The sequence below is a fragment of the Hordeum vulgare genome, chromosome 4H, assembly GCF_904849725.1.
Source record: "Hordeum vulgare subsp. vulgare chromosome 4H, MorexV3_pseudomolecules_assembly, whole genome shotgun sequence".
NCBI lineage: Eukaryota > Viridiplantae > Streptophyta > Magnoliopsida > Poales > Poaceae > Hordeum > Hordeum vulgare.
In genome coordinates, this window is record NC_058521.1 from 51,601,078 (window position 1) to 51,626,070 (window position 24,993).

Below are 24,993 nucleotides of genomic sequence, written 5' to 3' on the forward strand. Positions count from 1 at the left end.
GATTCCTTCGGGTATTCTTGAGAAACTGCTGGCTAATCCTTTAATAGGAGACAGATCTTCACATCCAGACTTGCATCTAATCTATGTAGATGAAGTTTGTGGTTTATTTAAGCTTGCAGTTTCGCCCGGGGATGAGGTAAAGAAGAAAGTATTTCCTTTATCTTTGAAGGATAAGGCGTTGATATGGTATAGGCTATGTGATGATACTGGATCATGGGACTACAATCGGTTGAAATTGGAATTTCATCAAAAGTTCTATCCTATGCATTTAGTACATCGTGATCGGAATTATATTTATAACTTTTAGCCTTATGACAGGGAAAGCATAGCTCAAGCTTGGGAGAGGCTTAAATCAATGCTATATTCATGCCCCAATCATGAGCTCTCGAGAGAAATTATTACTCAAAACTTTTATGCTCGGCTTTCCCATGAAGATCGTACCATGCTTGACACTTCTTGTACCGGTTCTTTTATGAAGAAGGATATTGACCACAAGTGGAATGTATTGGAAAGAGCGTAACTCTGAAGATTGGGAGATTTAAGAAGGTAAGGAGTCAGGTATGAATTTCCAGTTTGATTGTGTTAAATCTTTTGTTGAAACAAACACTTCTAGAGATTTTAGCACTAAGTATGGATTTGACTCTGAGATAGTAGCTTCTCTATGTGAATCTTTTGCTGCTCCTGGTGATCTTCCCAAAGAGAAGTGGTTTAAGTGTCACCCCCGTGTAGAAATCAACATAGTTAAACCCAATCTAGTTGAGGAGAAAGTCATTGCTTTTAGTAATCCTATTGTTCCTTGTGCCTACGCTGAGAAACCACCTTACCCTGCTAGGAAAAAGGATCATTCTAAAGCTCCAACTGTGATACATAGGGGTTACATTAGACCACTTGCACCCCCTGAGGAAATTAGAGTTGAACCTAGTGTTGCTTTTATCAAAGATCTCTTAGCCGAAGACATAGACGAGCATGTTATCAAATTCTGTGAGGACTCCGCTAGAATTGCTAAACCTCACGCGAAAGACAAATACGGACCTGTAGTTGGCCTGCCCGTTGTTTCTGTCAAGATAGGAGATCACTATTATCATGGTTTATGTGATATGGGTGCTAGTGTTAGTGCAATACCCCGGTCCCTATATGATGAAATCAAAGATGAGATTGCACCTGCTGAGTCAGAACCCATTGATGTCACTATTACGCTAGCTAGTAGAGACACTATCTGCCCTGTGGGAATTGTGAGAGACGTATAAGTCCCGTGTGATAAGACGAAGTATCCTACTGATTTCCTCGTCCTTGCTACTGCACAAGATAGCTTTTGTCCCATCATATTTGGTAGACCCTTTCTCAACACTGTCAATGCTCACATTGATTGCATTAAGCAGACTGTCACGGTTAGTTTCGAGGGTGTCTCTCATGAATTTAACTTCTCAAAGTTTGGAAGACAACCCCATGAAAAAGAGTTGTCTGGTAGGGATGAAATCATTGCTCTTGCCTCTATTGGCGTACCTCCTACGGATCCTTTAGAGCAATATCTGCTTGATCATGAAAATGATATGCATATGGATGAAAGAGATGAGATAGATAAAATTGTTTAGAACAATATCCTATTCTCAAGAATAATCTGCCTATTGAACTGCTTGGGGATCCTCCCCCACCAAAGGGTGATCCTGTGTTCGAGCTAAAACAGTTACCAGATACTCTTAAGTATGCCTATCTTGATGAGAAGGAGATATATCCTATTATTATTAGTGCTCACCTCTCGAATCATGAAGAGAAGAAGTTATTAAAAACTTTGAGGAAGCATCGTTCTGCTATTGGATATATTTTTGATGATCTTAAGGGTATTAGTCCCACTCTATGTCAGCACAAGATTAAAACCGATCCTGATTCTAAGCCAGTTGCTGATCATCAACGGAGATTAAATCTGAGGATGAAAGAGGTCGTGTGAAAAGAAATATTAAAGCTTCTGGAAGCAGGAATCATTTATCCTGTTGCTCATAGTGATTGGGTAAGTCCAGTACATTGCGTACCTAAGAAGGGAGGTATCACCGTTGTTCCTAATGATAAGAATGAACTAATCCCACAGAGGATTATTACTGGCTATCGGATGGTGATAGACTTCCGGAAAATGAACAAGGCAACTAGGAAATACCATTATCCTTTGCCATTTATCGACCAAATGCTAGAAAGGCTATCTAAACACACACACTTCTGCTTTCTAGATGGTTATTCAGGTTTCTCGCAAATACCTATTGCACAATATGATCTGGAGAAAACCACTTTCACCTGCCCGTTTGGTACCTTTGCTTATAGATGTATGCCTTTTGGCTTGTGCAATGGACCTGCCACCTTTCAAAGATGTATGATGGCTATATTCTCTGACTTTTGTGAAAAGATTGTTGAGGTTTTCATGGATGATTTCTCCGTTTACGGTTCTTCCTTTGACGATTGCCTCAGCAACCTTGATCGAGTCTTGTAGAGATGCAAATATACCAACCTCGTCTTGAACTGGGAGAAGTGCCACTTCATGGTTAATGAATGCATCGTCTTAGGACACAAAATCTCTCAGAAAGGCATTGAAGTTGATAAGGCTAAGGTTGATGCAATTGAGAAAATGCCTTGCCCCACAGATATCAGAGGTATATGGAGTTTCCTAGGTCATGCTGGTTTCTATAGAAGGTTCATTAAAGACTTCTATAAGATTTCTAGGCCTCTTACCATCCTCTTGCAGAAGGATGTTCCTTTTGTTTTTGATGAGGGTTGTGAGGAAGCTTTCAAAATACTTAAGAAGGCCTTGATAACCGCACCTAGTGTTCAACCACCTGATTGGAACTTGCCCTTTGAAATCATGTGCGATGCTAGTGATTATGCTGTTGGTGCTGTTCTAGGACAAAGAGTTGACAAGAAGTTGAATGTCATTCAATACGCTAGTAAAACTCTAGACAGTGTCCAAAGAAACTATGCCACTACGGAGAAGGAGTTTTTAGCAGTCGTGTTTGCATGTGAAAAGTTCAGATCTTATATATTTGACTCCAAAGTCACTATTCACTCTGGTCATGCTGCTATTAAGTACCTTATGGAGAAGAAGGACGCTAAGCCTAGGCTAATCAGATGGGTTCTCCTACTACAGGAATTTGATCTGCATGTTGTTGACCGAAGGGGTGCCGATAACCCTGTAGCAGATAACTTGTCTAGGCTAGAGAATGTCCTTGATGACCCACGACCTATTGATGACAGCTTTCCTGATGAGCAACTGAATGTCATCCGTACTTCACATAGTGCACCATGGTATACTGATTACGCAAACTATATCGTAGCCAAATACATACCACCCAGTTTGACCTACCAGCAAAAGAAGAAATTCTTCTTTGATTTGAGACACTACTTTTGGGATGATCCTCACCTTTACAAGGAAGGAGTAGATGGTGTTATTAGACGTTGTGTGCCTGAACACGAACAGGGACAGATCCTGCAGAAGTGTCATTCCGAAGCCTACGGAGGACACCATGCTGGAGATAGAACTTCTCATAAGGTATTGCAATCAGGTTTCTATTGGCCCAATCTCTTCAAGGATGTCGTAAGTTTGTCTTGTCTTGTGACGAATGTCAAGGAATAGGGAACATTAGCAAACGTCAGGAAATTCCTATGAAGTATTCACTTGTCATTGAACCATTTGATGTCTGGGGCTTTGATTATATGGGACCCTTCCCGAGTTCCAATGGGTACACTCACATCTTAGTTACTGTGGATTACGTCACTAAGTGGGTAGAATCTATCCCCACTAAAAATGCTGATCACCACACCTCTATTAAGATGCTTAAAGAAGTCGTTTTCCCAAGATTTGGAGTCCCTAGATATCTGATGACTGATGGCGGTTCACACTTCATTCATGGTGTTTTCCGTAAGATGCTCGCTAAGTATGATGTCAACCATAGAGTTGCATCTCCTTATCATCCTCAGTCTAGTGGTCAAGTGGAGTTGAGTAATAGGGAGATCAAATTGATCTTACAAAAGACCGTCAATAGATCTCAAAAGAATTGGTCTATCAAACTTGACGATGCACTATGGGCTTATAGGACTTCTTATAAGAATCCCATGGGCATGTCGCCGTATAAAATGGTTTACGGTAAGCCTGTCATTTACCTCTTGAGCTGGAGCACAAAGCTTATTGGGCAATCAAAGAGCTCAACTTCGATTTCAAACTTGCCGGTGAGAAGCGGTTGTTTGATATCAGCTCATTAGATGAATGGAGGGCCCAGGCATATGAGAATGCCAAGTTGTTCAAGGAAAAGGTTAAGAGATGGCACGATAAAAGAATACAAAAACGAGAGTTCAATGTAGGTGATTATGTCCTGCTATACAATTCTCGCTTAAGATTCTTCGCAGGCAAGCTTCTCTCTAAATGGGAAGGTCCCTACGTTGTCGAGGAAGTATATTGTTCCGGTGCCATCAAAATCAATAACACGGAAGGTAATTTTCCTAGAGTGGTAAATGGGCAAAGAATCAAGCATTACATCTCTGGTACCCCCATAAATGTTGAGACCAATATCATCAATATCATAACTCCAAAGGAGTACATAAGGGATGTTTATCAGCCTGTTTCAGACCCTGAAAACGAAGAGGTATCTGTTTCGGTAAGTAATTGGACTCTGAAAATTTTCCAATAGGAAATTTTCTCGGTTTTGGAATTTATGGAAAATAAGAAAAATAAAAAGCAGTCCGGAGAGCGCACGAGGCGGCCACAAGCTTGGTTGCCGCGGCCTCCCCTGGCCACGGCAACAGGGCTTGTTGGCACCTCGTGTGCCTACCAGACTCCGTTTTCTTGCGGAGCACTCCTTCTGGTTCAGAAAAAATCATTATATATACGCCCGAGGGTTTTAATCTCCGTATCGCGCAGTTTTCCTTTGTTTTCGTCTCAACTTGTTGTCTGCCGCAGATTTAGAGCAAAGATGTCTCAGGAATTTGTTGGGGAGAATAATCTTCCTCAAGTTCATGAAGAAGTAGATGCTGATCTGAAAAGAGTAGAAGTCACGGAAGCCAGGGACAAAATTAAGGAGAAAACCCAAGCGAGGGAGGAAGTTCAACCTAGGTTCAACATTGAAGATGTTGAAGGAGTAGATTTTCTCCAACCCTTCCTCCACGTGCTGTCTCCATCCTTGATTGAACTCTTGAGATTTTGTGAAACAACTCGCGCTCGCAATATTTCCCTTTCTCATGAAGTTGTTTTGATGGAAAACCATGTCGCAGATCTCAAAGGTATAAATCAAAGATTGATAGCTCTCTTGGAATCAAAGACGGAGGATCAAACTCATGTTGCAACTTCCCCACCATCACCACCAAAGGAAGACAACTAAGCATTGGTATGGGAAACTCCCTTGTCTTATGACAAGCTTGGGGGAGTTGCCCTGGTATCGTATCACCTTTATATCTTTTGCTTTTACCTTTGCTTTAGTTTTTTCTTTTTCAGTTTTTTCTTTCTTCTCTTAGTGGAATAAGTCTTTAGTTTTTTTTAGTTTGAGTCTTTTGCCTTGTGTCTCCCCCGTTGTATTCGAGCTTGCGAGCTATATAATAAAGAGTATCTTAGTGAAGGGCTTTACTTTGTGCCGTGATCAAAAGTATGAAAAGAACGATAGCATGGAAGATCATGAGATGATCTTATGGAAAGTGATAGCTTCACATATAACAAGTATGATGATTGAAACTTGTTGAGAATAGACTAACATAGACCTCAGTCATTGTTGCAATTAATAAGAAGTAATAAGGAAAGGGAGGTTCACATATAAATATATCATCTTAGACACTTTCTATAATTATGAGCACTCACCAAACTATTACATGCTTAGAAGTAGATGTTGGACAAGGAAGACAACATAATGAATTGTGTTTGCTTGGTTCCAAACAATGTTATATGATTAGAGATCCCTTAGCATGTGACGATTGCTTCCACCTCATATTGGCCAAAACTCCCGCACCAAGTAGAGATACTACTTGTGCATCCATAAACCTTCAAACCAGTTTTGCCATGAGTGTCCACCATACCTACCTATGGATTGAATAAGATCCCTCAAGTAAGTTGTCATCGGTGCAAGTAATAAAAATTGCTCTTTAATATGTATGATCTATTAGTGTGTGGAAAATAAGCTTTGTACGAACCTGTGATGATGAAGACATAAAAGCGACAGACTGCATAATAAAGTTCTTTATCACAGGAGGCAATATAAAGTGATGTTCATCCGCACTAAGAGGACACGCATCCAAACCTCAAAAGCTCATGACAACCTCTGCTTCCCTCCGTGAAGGGTCTATCTTGTACCTTTACTTTTTACCTTTGTAAGAGTCATGGTGATCTTCACCAATTCCTTATTTAGCCTTTTTCTTGGTGAACGGCATATGCTTGGGAAAGATCTATATTCATATATCAACTTGGAGTTGAGTACTTATGCTTTATTATTGTTGACTTTACCCTTGAGGTAAATGGTTGGGAGGCAAAATTATAAGCCCCTATATTTCTCTGTGTCCAACTGAAACTTTGATATCATGAGTACCACGTGAGTTGTAACAATTGTCGAAAACAAAAGAGATGATTGAGTATGTGGATTTGCTTGGCAAGCTCTTATTTGACTCTTTCTGATAATATGATGAATTGCAATTGCTTCAATGACTATGGACTGTTGTTGGCTACTTCTCGGTAAGGTTTTTGTTTCATACTTTGCTTTGTGAAGGAATTGTTACTTTCCCATAAGAATCTCTATGATGTATTGATGTCCTATGTGTGATCATGATGCCCTCATGTCCGTATTATGTTTTATCACCACCTTCATCCCTAAACATGTGGACATGTTTTGGGTCTTGGTTTTTGCTTGAGGACAAGCGAGGTCTAAGCTTGGGGGAGTTGATACGTCCATTTTGCATCATGCTTTCATGTTGATATTTATCGCTTTATGGACTGTTATTATACTTTGTGGAACCATACTTATGCCTTTTATCTCTTATTTTGCAAGGTTTATTTGAAGAGGGAGAATACCAGCAGTTGGAATTCTGGACTGGAAAAGGAGCAAGTCTGAGTCCTCTATTCTGCGCAACTCCAAATGCCCTGAAAATCCACATGGATTTTTTTTGGGAATATATAAAAAATACTGGGCGAAAGAAGTGTTAGAGGGGAGCAGCCAGGGGCCCACAAGCCTGGTTGCCGTGGCCCACCCCCCTGGCCGCGACAACAGGTCTTGTGGGCACCCTGGTGGCCCACTGGCCCCCTCTTTTGCTATATGAAGGGTTTCGTCCGAGAAAAAATTAGGGTGGAGCTTTTTCATAGATTCGCCGCCGCCACGAGGCGGAACTTGAGCAGATCCAATCTAGGGCTCCGGCAGGACGATCCTGCCGGGGAAACTTCCCACCCGGAGGGGGAAATCGTCGCCATCGTCATCACCAACACTCCTCTCGTCGGAGGGGAGTCATCTCCATCAACATCTTCATGAGCACCATATCCTCTCCAACCCCTAGTTCATCTCTTGTTACCAATCTCCATCTTGCGACTCCGATTGGCACTTGTAAGGTTGCTAGTAGTGTTGATTACTCTTTGTAGTTGATGCTAGTTGGATTACTTGGTGGAAGATTTTATGTTCAGATCCTTGATGCTACTCATTACACCTCTGATCATCATTATGATTATGCTTTGTGAGTAGTTACTTTTGTTCCTGAGGACATGGGATAAGTCATGCTAATAATAGTCATGTGAATTTGGTATTCGTTCGGTATTTTGATATGTTGTATGTTGTCTTTTCCTCTAGTGGTATTATGTGAACGTTGACTACATAACACTTCACCATATTTGGGCCTAGAGGGAGGCATTGGGGAGTAGTAAGTAGATGATGGGTTGCTAGAGTGACAGAAGCTTAAACCCCGGTCTATGCGTTGCTTCGTAAGGGGCTGATTTGGATCCACTAGTTTAATGCTATGGTTAGACGTTGTCTTAATTCTTATTTCGTAGTTGCGGATGCTTGCGAGAGGGGTTAATCATAAGTGGGATGCTTGTCCAAGTAAGGGCAGTACCCAAGCGCCGGTCCACCCACATATCAAACTATCAAAGTAACGAATGCGAATCATATGAACATGATGAAACTAACATGACAGAAATTCCCGTGTGTCCTCGGGAGCGTTTTTCCTCTTATAAGACTTTGTTCAGGCTTGTCCCTTGCTACAGAAGGGATTGTGCCACTTGCTGCACCATTGCTACTACTTGTTACTTGTTACTTTTCGCTTGCTACGTTTCACCTCACTACACCATCACTTGTTACCGCTACTTTCAGTGCTTGCAGTTATTACCTTGCTAAAAATCGTTTATCGGAGCCTTCTCCTCCTTGTTGGGTTCGACACTCTTACTTATCGAAAGGACTACGATTGATCCCCTATACTTGTGGGTCATCATGGCACAATGATCCAAACACACCAATTGATGATTTGAATCTGCCACCTGGTCCAAGCCATATTTTTACGGCCTCCTTTGATAAGTAAGAGTGTTGAACCCAACAAGGAGTAGAAGGAAATGAAAAGCGGTTTCTAGCAAGGTAATTTCTACAAGCACTGAAATAGTGGTCACAAGTAGTTTGATAGCAAGATACTTGTAACAAGTAGCAAGTAGAAATAGTAACAATAAGTGCAGCCTGGTAGCACAATACTTTTGTGGCAAAGGACAGGCCGGAGTGGTTTCTTATAATAGGCAAAGCGTTCTTGAGGGCACACGGGAATTTCATCTAGTCACTTTCGCCATGTTGGATTAATTAGCGTTTGATACTTTGATAATTTGATATGTGAGTGGACCAGTGCATGGGTGTTGTTCTTACTTGAACAAGCCTCCCACTTATGATTACCCCCCCCCCCGCCAGTATCCGCAACTACGAGAAAAGTATTAAGAATAAGTTCTAAGCATATCATTAAACATAGGTATCCAAATCAGCCCCTTATGGAATAGCACATAAACTAGGGTTTAAGTTTCTGTCACTCTCGCAACCTATCATCAAATAACTACTCCGCAAAGCATTCCCTTAGGGCCAAAGATGGTGAAGTGTCATGTAGTCGACGTTCTCATAACAGCACTAAGGGAATCATAACATTTATACCATCAAAATAATATCAATTTCACATGACTACTTGCAACATGACTTCTCCCGTGGCCTCAAGAACAAAAGTAAATACTCACAAGTGATGAACATGCTCATAATCAGTAGGGTATTAAATAGCATATCGTATTTGAACATATGATCTTCCACCAAATAAACCATAAAACATCAACTACAAGATGTAATCAACACTACTAGTCACCCCCAGGTACCAATCTAAGGTCCCGATACAAGATTGAGCAAAAGAGATGAACTAGGGTTTTCAAAGGAGATGGTGATGTTGAAGATGTAGATGAAGATTGGCCTCCACAAGATCAGGGGGTTGTTGGTGATGACGATGGCCTCGATTTCCGACTCCAGGAGGGATCTTCCCCCGGCGGAATTGCTTAATCGGTAGGCAAAAGTGCTCATGCCCAAGTTCCACCTCGAGACGGTGGCTCTCCGTCCCGAAAGTCCTATCCTTATTTTTTCTAGGTTAAAACTGAATATATACCAGAAGATGTTTGCAAGAAGTGGGCCGGGTGTCTCACTACCCATGAGGGCGCACCAGCCCTTAGTGCCTAGTGGGATCCTGACAGCCCCCTCTGGTACTTCTTTCTTCTAGTATTTTTATTTATTCCAAAACTATTCTCCATGAAGTTTCATACTATTTGGAGGTGTGCACAATAGGTATCTCTAACGTAGCTTTTTCAGGTCCAGAATTCCATAAAAAGACATTCTCATATTATGAGAGAAAAGGTATTAGAATTACTCCATAAAGTGATATAATACATAAAAACACTATAAAAAATAGTATAAAAATGTGATGCATAATGTGCGTATCAACTCCCTCAAGCTTAGGCCTCACTTGTCCTCAAGCCAAAGCCGATATCGAAAATCATGACCACATGTTTCGAGAGAGAGGTGTCGATAAAAACAAAATACGAAAATAGTAGCATCATGCTCATTACTGTAACATAAATTAGACTTAATAAAATACTTCATCACAAATCTTTATCATATAACTTCTCATAAACAAGTAACAATTCATCACAACATCGAGGTATGAAGCATAAACTCTATTGAAAACTAACAAACTATGTTCTTAGTCCACTTTGCAACACAATTCATCACATTTTCAGGAAGGGTCTCGCATCGGAGCCTTTAGGCAAGTCCACATAGTCAACCATCATTTAGTATTCGATGATTGCTAACACTCACCGCATACATATGAGCAAAAGGTTTCAACCGGACACATAGAAAGATAGGGGCTTATTGTTTCGCCTCCCAATGTATTCACCTCAAGGATGATGTCAACAATAATAATTCACATTCAACTCGATATATATGCCTAGATATTTACCCACCAGATGATGCTTGCAAAAGAGAAAATAAAAAGGAATAGAGAAGAATACTTTGACATTTGCATAAAAGTAAATACGTAAAAGTGTAAGATAGGCCCTTCGTAGAGGGAAGCAGAGGTTGTCATGCACTTTTTGGTTGTATGACAAATCTCTTAGTGCAAAGGAATGTTAAGTTATATTGCCCCATATGATAGAAACCTTTATTAGTGGTCTATCGCTTTTATTATCTCCATCACAAGTTTGTACAACACTAAATGATCAAACACATTTAGAAGCAATTTTTATTGCCTTTTTGCACCGATGACAACTTACTTGAAGGATCTTACTTAATCTATAGGTAGGTATGGTGGACTCTTAAAACATGGATTTGGGTATAAGGTTTTGGATGCACAAGTAGTATCTCTACTTAGTGCAGAATTTTGACTAGCAAAGATATTGGTAAGCACCGCATGTTAGAGGGTCTATAACAATATAACTTATATGTGAATGCGAACAAATATAAATCATTACGTTTTCTTCTTTGTCCAATGTCAACAATTTTGGCATATTATGATCAATGGGGGCTCACAATCATAAAAGATGTCAAGGAAATTGTATTTGCATGTGAATATTCTCTCCCCTTATTAATTCTTTCATGTGTTGCATCACCGACCAATGCTATGTTTGTCAACCTTCAACAAATTTTACCACTTATTCTTTTCCTTATGTAATGTCACTACTTACCATAAGAATAGCATATGATCCTTTTTCATTAGTTTCCTTTATTTTTCCTGCAATAAGAAAGTAAAGAGGCAAAACTCAAACTAAACTTTATTGTATAACTATCATTCGATTACATATATAGAAATATCACAAAACTAGCACTCAAGAGATGGATCCAACTAAACTTTTATTTGACTGAATCACGAAATAACTAGGGATCGAAATAAGATGGAAAAGGATAATAAAAAGGTGATGGTGATACGATTCCGGGGCGCCTCCCCCAAGCTTGGCAGAAGACAAGGGGAGTGCCCATACCGGTGTACTCAAGTCTCCTTTGGTGGGGAAGATGATGATGGTGGTGTAGCATTTTTCTTTTAAGGGTTCTGGAGTGTTCTGGAAGGTCTCTTTTATGTATTTCTTAGGTGTCATGGTTTTAATAATGTTTATTTCAACATTAATGGGTGTGTCTGAAATATAGTTCTTTATTCTCTGTCCATTGACAACCTTTGGGTTAGTGCATTCGGGATTATTAATCTTAATATCTCCAGACTGATAAACTTCTTTGATGATGTATGGTCCTTCCCATTTGGAGAGAAGTTCTCCTGCAGAAAATCTAAGAAGAGAATTTTACAATAGATCATTTTAACCAATTTTAAATTCTCGCTTTTCGATTCTTTTGTCATGCCATCTTTTAACTTTTTCTTTGAATAGTTTGGCATTTTCATAAGCTTGGGTTCTCCATTCATCTAGTGAACTAATATCAAATAACCTCTTTTCATCGGTGAAAGGACGTGGATGTCGCCTAGAGGGGGGGGGTGAATAGGCGCTTTAAAATAATTAAGTTTTAGGCTTGAACAAATGCGGAATAAAACTAACTTTAATATGTCAAGCACAAAACCTCAAACAACAAGGCTCACCTATGTGCACCAACAACTTATGCTAAGCAAGATAAACAACTAAGTGATAGCAAGATATATGACAAGAGACAATATGGCTATCACAAAGTAAAGTGCATAAGTAAAGGGTTCGGGTAAGAGATAACCGAGGTACGCGGAGACGATGATGTATCCCGAAGTTCACACCCTTGTGGATGCTAATCTCCGTTGGAGCGGTGTGGAGGCACAATGCTCCCCAAGATGCCACTAAGGCCACCGTAATCTCCTCACGCCCTCGCACAATGCAAGATGTCGTGATTCCACTAAGGGACCCTTGAGGGCGGTCACCAAACCCATACAAATGGCAAACCTTGGGGATGGTTACCGAACCCGTACACGTGGCAACCCTTGGGGGCGGTTACTGGTACCCGTACAAATTGCTCGGGGCAATCTCCACAACCTAATTGGAGACCCCGACGCTTTCCCGGAGCTTCACACCACAATGGTTGAGCTCCGAGACACCACCAAGCTTCTAGGACGCCAAAGCATCCACGAAGAACAATATCTAGGGTACTAAGTACCAAAGGTAATAAGCTTCTCAACCTTCACTTCCACGTATCACCGTGGAGAACTCAAACCGATGCAACCAATGCAATGGCAAGAACACACGAAGTGGTCAAGTCCCTCACACTCAAATCCCTCCACAACAACGAAAGCTATGGAGAAATATAAGAGGAAGAACAAGGAGCTCACAAAGAACTCCAAGATCAAGATCCAAGGGGTTCCCCTCACATAGAGGAGAAAGTGATTGGTGGAGATGTGGATCTAGATCTCCTCTCTCTTTTCCCTCAAGAACAAGCAAGAATCATTGGAGGGATTAAGAGTAAGCAAGCTCTAAGAATGTCAACAATGGAGGTAGAACAAGAGCTCAACGGATAGATAAGGCCAAGGGGGAAGAAGACCCCCTTTATATAGTGGGGGAAGGAATCAGACCGTTACCCCCACTATCTGCCCGAGATCCAGCGGTACTACCGATGGCTGTAGCGGTACTACCGCTGGCACTCCAGCGGTACTACCGTTGGGCCCCTGGTAGTGCAAAGGCACTACCACCGCCAAGAAAGTCTTCGCAAAAAGTTCCGTCCACGAACAACCGCTAGGTAGGCGGTACTAAGCTCCTGGAGCGGTACTACCGCTGACTAGTGGCGGTACTACCGCCAGCCAGCGGTACTACCGCTAGGGCCAGCGGTACTACCGCCAACTCTAGCGGTACTACCGCTAGGTCCAGCGGTACTACCGCTCGCCACTGAAAAAGCCATAGCTTTCGCATACGAGCTCCGAATCGAGCAAACCCAAGCTTGTTGGATTCAGGACGACAAGAGCTATCCAAACAACGACCATGACAGAAATCTTAAGACCATGCACATATAAAAATGCCAATGATATAGAGATGTGAGTCCTCTATGAATGAAGAACCGGCAAAAACTCCAACATCGAAAACATCATAGTAGATGCATATGGACTCCGTTTTCGATGAACTCGAGCTTGTCACGAAGATGACCATAAGATCTAAAACTCACAAAGAGAAACACCAAACAAGAACCAAGAAGTATGATGCAAGGATGCAAATGGTTTGAGCTCTCAACGAACGATACGATCAAGCTACTCACTTGAGAGCCCCCCTTGATAGTACAACAATCTATCCTAAACAGAAAACCTATCAAGGGCAAACCTATACCTTGCACCTCGTCCTCTTGAGCTAGAGGATGATGATCTTGGCTTCCTCAAGATGGACCACCTTTCTTGATTGTGTTGGCTTGATGAAGACTAGTTGATTGCTCCCCCATACTCACTATGGGTGAGCCACTCTTCAGCATATCTTCACAAGTCCATTGCCACCACAACGGACGACAAGCTTCAAGCATGATATCTTCGTGCTGATCCGCTTGAACTTGCACATCGCAATCTTGATGACGATCACAACTTGACGTCATACTTCATGGGTTCTATGAGATCTTCCCTTTGAGACAAGCCCATGGAAACACACCTAACCCCCACATAGAACTCTCACGAAGACCATGGGTTAGTACACAAACACGTAATGGACAATGCTTACCATACCATGGGATCACTTGATCCCTCTCGGTACGTCTTGTACGCTTTGTGTGTTGATCATCTTGATTTACTCTTTGTCTGAGATCTTGATCAACCATGTGTCTCTATGACCATTCTTTGGATAATACCTTGAATACCATCTTGGTCATCATATAAACTCCTTGAACCCAACAGATGGACTTCAAGAAGTGCCTATGGACAAATCCTATAAATGTAACTTAAGGCAACCATTAGTCCATAGGAATTGTCATCAATTACCAAAACCACATATGGAGATATATGCTCTAACAATCGGCAAGTTTGAAATCATAGTTGAGTTCTTTAATTGCACAATATGCCTTATGTTCTAACTCAAGAGGTAAATGACATGCTTTTCCATAAACCATTTTATAACGAGACATACCTATAGGATTTTTATAAACTGTTTAGTTGGCACATAATGCATCATCTAATTTCTTGGACCAATTCTTTCGGGACCTATTGACGCTATTTTGCAATATGAACTTTATTTCTCTATTGGTTCATTCTACTTGACCACTAGATTGAGGAAGAAAGGGAGATGTAATTCTATGGTTAACATCATACCTAGCAAGTAACTTACAGAAAGCACCATGAATAAAATGTGAGCCACCGCCAGTCATTAAGTATCTAGGGACTCCAAAACATGGGAAAATAACTTCCTTAAGCATTTTAATAGAGGTGTTATGATCAGCACTACTGGTTGGAATAGCTTCTACCCACTTAGTGACATAATCAACAGCAACCAAAATATATTTATACCAATTAGAGGAAGGAAAGGGTCCCATAAAAGGAAATCCCCAAACATCAAATGGTTCAATAACAAGTGAATAATTCATAGCATTTCTTGACGTCTACTAATATTACCAATTCTTTAACATTCATCACAAGAAAGTAAAAACTTATGAGCATCTTTGAAAAGAGTAGGCCAATAAAATCCAGACTGTAATACCTTGTCTGCAGTTCTATATCCCGCATGGTGCCCTCCATAAGCCTGGGAGCGACACTTCCGAAGGATTTGTCCGTGTTCATCCTCAGGTATAGACGTCTAATAATACCATCTACTCCCTCTTTAGAAATATGTGGGTCATCCCAAAAGTAATGTCTTAAATCAAAGAAGAAATTTATCTTTTGTTGATAGGTAAAGTTAGGTGGTATGTATTTAGCAAAAATGTAATTAGCATAGTCAGCAAACCATAGTGTGTTATGAGAAACATTGACAACAACTAGTTGTTCATCAGGGAAACTATCATCGATATGTAGTGGGTCATCAAGAATATTTTGTAAACTAGACAAGTTATCAGCTACGGGGTTCTCAGCTCCTTTCTTCTCAATGACATTCAAGTCAAATTCTTGTAGCAAAAGAACCCCCCCTAATAAACCTAGGTTTAGCATATTTATTTTCCACAAGATATTTAATAGCATCATGATTGGTGTGAACAATTACTTTAGAATCAACAATGTAAGATCCGAATTTATCACAAGGAAACACAACTATAAAATTACCTTTTCAGTGTAGCATAACATCTCTAGGCACTATCTTGAGTTTTACTAGCATAATGAATAACATTTAATTTCTTGTCTACTCTTCTAACTAGAATAGCACCAACAACATAGTCCCTAACAACACACATAATTTCAAAAGGCAAGTTCCAATCAGGTGGTTGAACAATAGGTGCAGAAGTTAAGGATTTCTTAAGTGTTTCAAAGGCTTCTACACAATCATCATAAAAACAAAAGGAACATCTTTATGTAATAAATTGGTAAGAGGCCTCGAAATTTTAGAGAAGTCTTTAATAAACCTCTTATAGAAACAAGCATGACCAAGGAAACTATGGATACCTTTAATATCTTTAGGACATGGCATCTTGTCAATTGCATCAACTTTAGCTTTGTCCACCTCAATACCTTGCTCGGAAATTTTATGACCCAAGACAATGCCTTCTTTTACCATAAAGTGGAACTAATCCCAATTCACTTCTCTGCAATACTTCATCAAGGTTTCTTAAGCAATCATCAAAATAAGTCCCATAAATGGAGAAATCATCCATGAAAACCTCAACAATCTTTTCACAAAGATCAGAGAATATAGCAGTAATACATCTTTGAAAGGTAGAAAGTGCATTGCATGAACCAAGAGGAATACCTCTATAAGCATAGGTTCCAAAAGGACAAGTTAAAATGGGTTTTTCTTGATGAGGTTGTTACACACGCATTTGAGAAAAACTATAATATCCATCTAGAAAGCAAAAGTGGGTGTGCTTTGATAGTCTTTCTAGCATTTGACCTATGAAACGTAGAGGATAATGACCTATTCTGGTAGATTTATTTAATTTTCTAAAATTAATTACCATTCTATAGCTAGTCACAATTCTTTGTGGAATGAGTTCATGTTTATCATTAGGAACAACAGTAATACCTCCTTTCTTAGGAATGCAATGAACGAGACTTACCCATCTACTATTAGCTATAGGATAAATTATACGTGCTTCTAGAAGCTTTAATATTTTATTTCTTACCACTTCTTTCATTTTGGGATTCAATCTTAGTTGGTGATCAGTAACTGGTTTAGAATCTGGTTCCATATTAATCTTGTGCTGACAGTGAGTGGGACTAATGCCCTTAAGATCATCAAGATTATACCCAATAGTAGCTTGGTGCTTCCTTAGAATTTTCAACAATCTCTTTTCTTCATGCTCTGTAAGGTTAGCACTGATAATAACAGGATATATCTTCTTTTCATCAAGATAAGCACGTTTCAAAGTGTCAGGTAATTGCTTTAATTCAAACACAGGATCACCCTTTGGTGGAGGAGGACGTCCTAGAGTTTCAACAGACAAGTTATGTTTAAGGATAGGTTGTTGTTCAAAGAACATTTTTTCTATTTCGTTTCTTTCACGCATATGCATACCATTTTCATGGTCTAGCAAATATTGTTCTAATGGATGAGTGTGAGGAATGGCAATAGAATCAAGACCAATTATTTCATCTTTACTAGGCAAATCTTTATCATGGGGTTGCTTAGTGAACTTAGAGAAATTAAACTCATGAGACATACCACCAAAATTAACACTGACAGTTTCCCTTTTGCAATCTATTTTTAGCATTGACAGTGTTCAAGGAGGGTCTACCAAATATTATGGGACAAAAATCATCATGTGGTGAACCAGGAACTAGAAAATTAGTAGGGTATTTTACCTTTCCACACAATACTTCAACATCTCTAACAATCCCAAGTGGTGTGATGGTGTCTCTATTAGCAAGTTCATTAGTAACATCTATGTCTTATATTTTGGCGGGTGCTATCTCATGCATAATTTATTAATATAAGGTAAAAGGAATAGCACTAACACAGGCACCCATATCACGTAAACCATGATAAAAATGATCTCTTATTTTAACTTAGATGACAAACATGCCAACAACAGGTTTTTTTAGTATTAGGTTTGGTAATTCTACCAGCTTCATGAGAGAAATAAATAATATGCTCATCAATATTATTGACCAGGAGATCTTTAACCATAGTAACACTAGGTTCTACTTTGATATGCTCACCGGGTTTAGTTGCTCTAAAATAACTTTTGTTAACCATGGTTGAAGCTTTTGCATGTTCCTTTATCCTAACACGGAAAGGTGATTTCTCAACATAAGCAGTGGGCACAACTGGGTCAACATTGTGAATGATAGTTTCATTTTTCAACTTTAATTGGTTCCTCAAATATTTGTTTAGTCAGTGGATGATATGTAAACCAATTTTCCTTAGAGAGATCAACATGAGTAGCAAAGGTTTCACAAAATGAGGCTACTATCTCAGAGTCAAGTCTATACTTAGTGCTTAAATCATTGAAAGCATAGGTATTCATAAACTATTTTAAAAAATCAAACTGAAGTTTTATACCTGACTCTTTACCTTCGTCGAGTTCCCAATCTTCACAGTTGCATTCATTTGTTTCCAAAATATGCCACTTTAATTCAATAGTAGAACAAGAAGTATCGAGTGTTGGAATTATGCCCTAGAGGCAATAATAAATGTATAGTTATTATTATAATTCCTGTATCAAGATAATAGTTTATTATCCATGCTATAATTGTATTGAATGAAGACTCATTTACATGTGTGGATACATAGACAAAACACCGTCCCTAGCATGCCTCTAGTTGGCTAGCCAGTTGATCGATGATAGTCAGTGTCTTCTGATTATGAACAAGGTGTTGTTGCTTGATAACTGGATCACGTCATTGGGAGAATCACGTGATGGACTAGACCCAAACTAATAGACGTAGCATCTTGATCATGTCATTTTGTTGCTACTGTTTTCTGCGTGTCAAGTATTTATTCCTATGACCATGAGATCATATAACTCACTGACACCGGAGGAATGCTTTGTGTGTATCAAACGTCGCAACGTAACTGGGTGACTATAAAGATGCTCTACAGGTATCTCCGAAGGTGTTAGTTGAGTTAGTATGGATCAAGACTGGGATTTGTCACTCCGTGTGACGGAGAGGTATCTCGGGGCCCACTCGGTAATACAACATCACACACAAGCCTTGCAAGCAATGTAACTTAGTGTAAGTTGCGGGATCTTGTATTACGGAACGAGTAAAGAGACTTGCCGGTAAACGAGATTGAAATAGGTATGCGGATACTGACGATCGAATCTCGGGCAAGTAACATACCGAAGGACAAAGGGAATGACATACGGGATTATACGAATCCTTGGCACTGAGGTTCAAACGATAAGATCTTCTTAGAATATGTAGGATCCAATATGGGCATCCAGGTCCCGCTATTGGATATTGACCGAGGAGTCTCTCGGGTCATGTCTACATAGTTCTCGAACCCGCAGGGTCTGCACACTTAAGGTTCGACGTTGTTTTATGCGTATTTGAGTTATATGGTTGGTTACCGAATGTTGTTCGGAGTCCCGGATGAGATCACGGACATCACGAGGGTTTCCGAAATGGTCCGGAAACGAAGATTGATATATAGGATGACCTCATTTGATTACCGGAAGGTTTTCGGAGTTACCGGGAATGTACCGGGAATGACGAATGGGTTCCGGGAGTTCACCGGGGGGGGGGGCAACCCACCCCGGGGAAGCCCATAGGCTTTGGGGAGACACACCAGCCCTTAGTGGGCTGGTGGGACAGCCCCAAAGGGGCCTATGCGCCAAGAGAAGGAAATCAAAGGAAAAGAAAAAAAAAGAGGGAGGAAGTGGGAAGGGAAGGGGACTCCTCCCACCAAACCAAGTCCAACTCGGTTTGGGGGGGGAGTCCTCCCCCCCTTGGCTCGGCCGACCCCTTGAGGGTCCCTTGGACCCAAGGCAAGGTCCCCCTCCCTCCTCCTATATATATGGAGCTTTTAGGGCAGATTTGAGACGACTTTCTCACGGTTGCCCGACCACATATCTCCATAGTTTTTCCTCTAGATCGCGTTTCTGCGGAGCTCGGGCGGAGCCCTGCTGAGACAAGATCATCACCAACCTCCGGAGCGCCGTCACGCTGCCGGAGAACTCTTCTACCTCTCCGTCTCTCTTGCTGGATCAAGAAGGCCGAGATCATCGTCGAGCTGTACGTGTGCTGAACGCGGAGGTGCCGTCCGTTCGGTACTAGATCGTCGGACTGATCGCGGGATTGTTCGCGGGGCGGATCGAGGGACGTGAGGACGTTCCACTACATCAACCGCGTTCTCTAACGCTTCTGCTGTACGATCTACAAGGGTACGTAGATCACTCATCCCCTCTCGTAGATGGACATCACCATGATAGGTCTTCGTGCGCGTAGGAAAATTTTTGTTTCCCATGCGACGTTCCCCAACAGTGGCATCATGAGCTAGGTTCATGCGTAGATGTCTTCTCGAGTAGAACACAAAAGGTTTTGTGGGCGGAGATGTGCGTTTTGCTGCCCTCCTTAGTCTTTTCTTGATTCCGCGGTATTGTTGGATTGAAGCGGCTTGGACCGACATTACTCGTACGCTTACGAGAGACTGGTTTCATCGTTACGAGTAACCCCCTTTGCTCAAAGATGACTGGCAAGTGTCGGTTTCTCCAACTTTAGTTGAATCGGATTTGACCAAGGAGGTTCTTGGATGAGGTTAAATAGCAATTCATAGATCTCCGTTGTGGTGTTTGCGTAAGTAAGATGTGATCCTACTAGATACCCTTGGTCAGCACGTAAAACATGCAACAACAAAATTAGAGGACGTCTAACTTGTTTTTGTAGGGTATGATTGTGATGTGATATGGCCAATGATGTGATGTGATATATTGGATGTATGAGATGATCATGTTGTAATAGAAATATCGACTTGCACGTCGATGGTACGGCAACCGGCAGGAGCCATAGGGTTGTCTTTATACTAACATATGTGCTTGCAGATGCGTTTACTATTTTGCTAGGATGTAGATTTAGTAGTAATAGCATAAGTAGCATGACAACCCCGATGGCAACACGTTAATGGATGATCATGGTGTGGCGCCGGTGACAAGAAGATCGTGCCGGTGCTTTGGTGATGGAGATCAAGAAGCACGTGATGATGGCCATATCATGTCACTTATGAATTGCATGTGATGTTAATCCTTTTATGCACCTTATTTTGCTTAGAACGACGGTAGCATTATAAGGTGATCTCTCACTAAAATTTCAAGACAAAATTGTGTTCTCCCCGACTGTGCACCGTTGCTACAGTTCGTCGTTTCGAGACACCACGTGATGATCGGGTGTGATAGACTCAACGTTCACATACAACGGGTGCAAAACAGTTGCGCACGCGGAACACTCGGGTTAAGCTTGACGAGCCTAGCATGTGCAGACATGGCCTCGGAACACATGAGACCGAAAGGTCGATCATGAATCATATAGCTGATATGATTAGCATAGGGATGCTTACCACTGAAACTACTCTCGACTCACGTGATGATCGGACTTGGGATAGTGTAAGTGGATCATGAACCACTCAAATGACTAGAGAGATGTACTTTTTGAGTGGGAGTTTAGCATATAATTTGATTAAGTTGAACTCCAATTATCTTGAACATAGTCTAAGTCCACTTTGAATATATTTGTGTTGTAGATCATGGCTCACGCGACAGTCATCCTGAATTTTAATACGTTCCTAGAGAAAGCTAAGTTGAAAGATGATGGAAGCAACTTTGTAGACTGGGCTCGTAATCTTAAGCTAATCTTACAAGCTGGGAAGAAGGATTATGTCCTTAATGCTGCGCTAGGAGATGAACCACCCGCTACGGCTGATCAGGATGTTAAGAACGCTTGGTTAGCACGTAAGGAGGACTACTCAATAGTTCAATGTGCGGTCTTGTATGGCTTAGAACCGGGACTTCAAAGTTGCTTTGAGCGTCATGGAGCATTTGAGATGTTCCAGGAGTTGGAGTTTATTTTTCAGAAGAACGCCCGGATCGAGAGGTATGAGACCTCCGATAAATTCTATGCTTGCAAAATGGAGGAAAACTCGTCTGTCAGTGAACATGTGCTCAAAATGTCTGGGTACTCAAACCGTCTAGCTGAACTGGGGATTGAACTCCCGCAAGAAGCTATCACTGACAGAATCCTTCAATCACTGCCGCCAAGCTATAAAGGCTTTGTGTTGAACTACAACATGCAAGGGATGAAGAAGTCTCCCGGCGAGTTGTTTGCGATGCTGAAAGTCGCAGAGTCTGAACTCCGTAAAGAGCATCAAGTGTTGATGGTGAGCAAGACCACTAGTTTCAAGAGAAACGGCAAAGGCAAGAAGGGCAATCCGAAGAAGAGCGGCAAGCCTGTTGCCAATCCGCCGAAGAAACCCAAGGCTGGACCTAAGCCTAAAACAGAGTGCTTCTATTGCAAGGGTATGGGTCACTGGAAGCGCAATTTCCCCAAGTATCTGGCAGATAAGAAGGCGGGCAAAGAAAAATCAGGTATATTTGATATACATGTTATTGATGTGTACTTAACCGGCTCTCGTAGTAGTGCCTGGGTATTCGATACTGGTTCTGTTGCTCACATTTGCAACTCGAAGCAGGAACTGCGGAATAGACGAAGGCTGGCGAAAGACGAAGTGACGATGCGCGTAGGAAACGGTTCCAAGGTTGATGCAATCGCCGTCGGCACAGTGTCACTTCAACTACCATCGGGATTAGTGATGAACTTAAATCATTGTTATTTAGTGCCTGCGTTGAGCATGAACATTATATCTGGATCTTGTTTATTGCGAGACGGTTACTCTTTTAAGTCTGAGAATAATGGTTGTTCTATTTCTATGAGTAACATCTTTTATGGTCATGCACCGAATGTGAGAGGATTGTTCATATTGAATCTTGATAGCGATACGCATATACATAACATTGAGACCAAAAGAGTTAGAGTAAACAATGATAGCGCCATATTTTTGTGGCACTGCCGCTTGGGTCATATTGGTGTAAAGCGCATGAAGAAACTCCATGCTGATGGACTTTTGGAGTCACTTGACTTTGATTCACTTGACACATGCGAACCATGCCTCATGGGCAAGATGACCAAGACTCCGTTCTCCGGAACAATGGAGCGTGCAAGTGACTTGTTGGAAATCATACATACCGATGTGTGTGGTCCAATGAGCGTGGAGGCACGCGGCGGATATCGTTATTTTCTCACCTTCACTGACGATTTAAGTAGATATGGTTATGTCTACTTGATGAAGCACAAGTCTGAAACATTTGAAAAGTTCAAGCAATTTCAGAGTGAAGTGGAAAATCATCGTAACAAGAAGATCAAGTTCCTGCGGTCTGATCGTGGGGGTGAATATCTGAGTTTCGAGTTTGGTGCTCACTTAAGACAATGTGGAATTGTTTCGAAGTTAACACCGCCTGGAACACCACAGCGTAATGGTGTGTCCGAACGTCGTAATCGTACTTTGTTAGAGATGGTGCGATCTATGATGTCTCTTACTGATTTGCCGTTATCATTTTGGGGTTATGCATTAGAAACAGCTGCATTCACTTTAAATAGGGCACCATCAAAATCCGTTGAGACGACACCATACGAACTGTGGTATGGCAAAAGACCAAAGTTGTCGTTTCTTAAAGTTTGGGGATGTGATGCTTATGTCAAAAAGCTTCAGCCTGAAAAGCTGGAACCCAAAGCGGAAAAATGCGTCTTCATAGGTTACCCAAAAGAGACAGTTGGGTACACCTTCTATCTCAAATCCGAGGGCAAAGTGTTTGTTGCTAAGAACGGAACTTTTCTCGAGAAGGAGTTTCTCTCGAGAGAATTGAGTGGGAGGAAGATAGAACTTGACGAGGTTGTCGAACCTCTCATCCCTCTGGATGGTGGCGCAGGGCAAGGGGAATCCTCTGTCATTGCAACACCGGTTGAGGAGGAAGTTGATGATGATGATCATGAAACTCCAGTTCAAGTTTCTGTTGAACCACGCAGGTCGACGAGATCACGCGCTGCTCCAGAGTGGTACGGTAATCCCGTCTTATCGATCATGTTGTTAGACAACAATGAACCTGCAAATTATGAAGAAGCAATGGTGGGCCCAGATTCCAACAAATGGCTAGAAGCCATGAAATCCGAGATAGGATCCATGTATGAGAACAAAGTGTGGACTTTGGAGATACTACCTGAGGGCCGCAAGGCTATTCAGAACAAATGGATCTTTAAGAAGAAGACGGACGCTGACGGTAATGTCACCGTTTATAAAGCACGACTTGTGGCAAAGGGTTTTTCACAAGTTCCAGGAGTTGACTACGATGAGACCTTCTCACCCGTAGCGATGCTTAAGTCCGTCAGAATCATGTTAGCAATAGCTGCATTTTTCGATTATGAAATCTGGCAGATGGATGTCAAAACGGCGTTCCTTAACGGTTTCCTTAAGGAAGAGTTGTATATGATGCAACCCGAAGGTTTTGTCGATCCTAAAAATGCTGACAAGGTGTGCAAGCTCCAGCGATCCATTTATGGACTGGTGCAAGCATCTCGGAGTTGGAACAAACGCTTTGGTGAGGTGATCAAAGCATTTGGGTTTATACAAGTGGTTGGAGAATCTTGTATTTACAAGAAAGTGAGTGGGAGCTCTGTGGCGTTTCTAATATTATATGTGGATGACATATTACTGATTGGAAACAACGTAGAACTTTTGGAGAGCATAAAAGGTTACTTGAATAAAAGTTTCTCTATGAAGGACCTAGGAGAAGCTGCTTACATTCTAGGCATTAAGATCTATAGGGATAGACCGAAACGCCTGATAGGACTTTCACAAAGCACATACCTTGATAAAGTTTTGAAGAGGTTCAAACTGGAACAGTCCAAGAAAGGGTTCTTGCCAGTTTTACAAGGTACGAGATTGAGTAAGACTCAGTGCCCAGCAACTGATGAAGATAGAGAGCATATGCGCTCCGTCCCCTATGCTTCAGCCATAGGTTCTATCATGTATGCGATGCTGTGCACTAGACCGGATGTTAGCCTGGCCATAAGTATGGCAGGTAGGTTCCAGAGTAATCCAGGAGTGGATCACTGGACAGCGGTCAAGAATATCCTGAAGTACCTGAAAAGGACTAAGGAGATGTTTCTCGTGTATGGAGGTGACGAAGAGCTCGCCGTTAAAGGTTACGTCGATGCAAGCTTTGACACAGATCCGGACGACTCTAAGTCGCAAACCGGATACGTATTTATTCTTAATGGGGGTGCAGTAAGCTGGTGCAGTTCCCAGCAAAGCGTCGTAGCAGATTCTACATGTGAAGCGGAGTACATGGCTGCCTCGGAGGCGGCTAAGGAGGGTGTGTGGATGAAGCAGTTCATGACGGATCTTGGAGTGGTGCCAAGTGCACTGGATCCAATAACCTTGTTCTG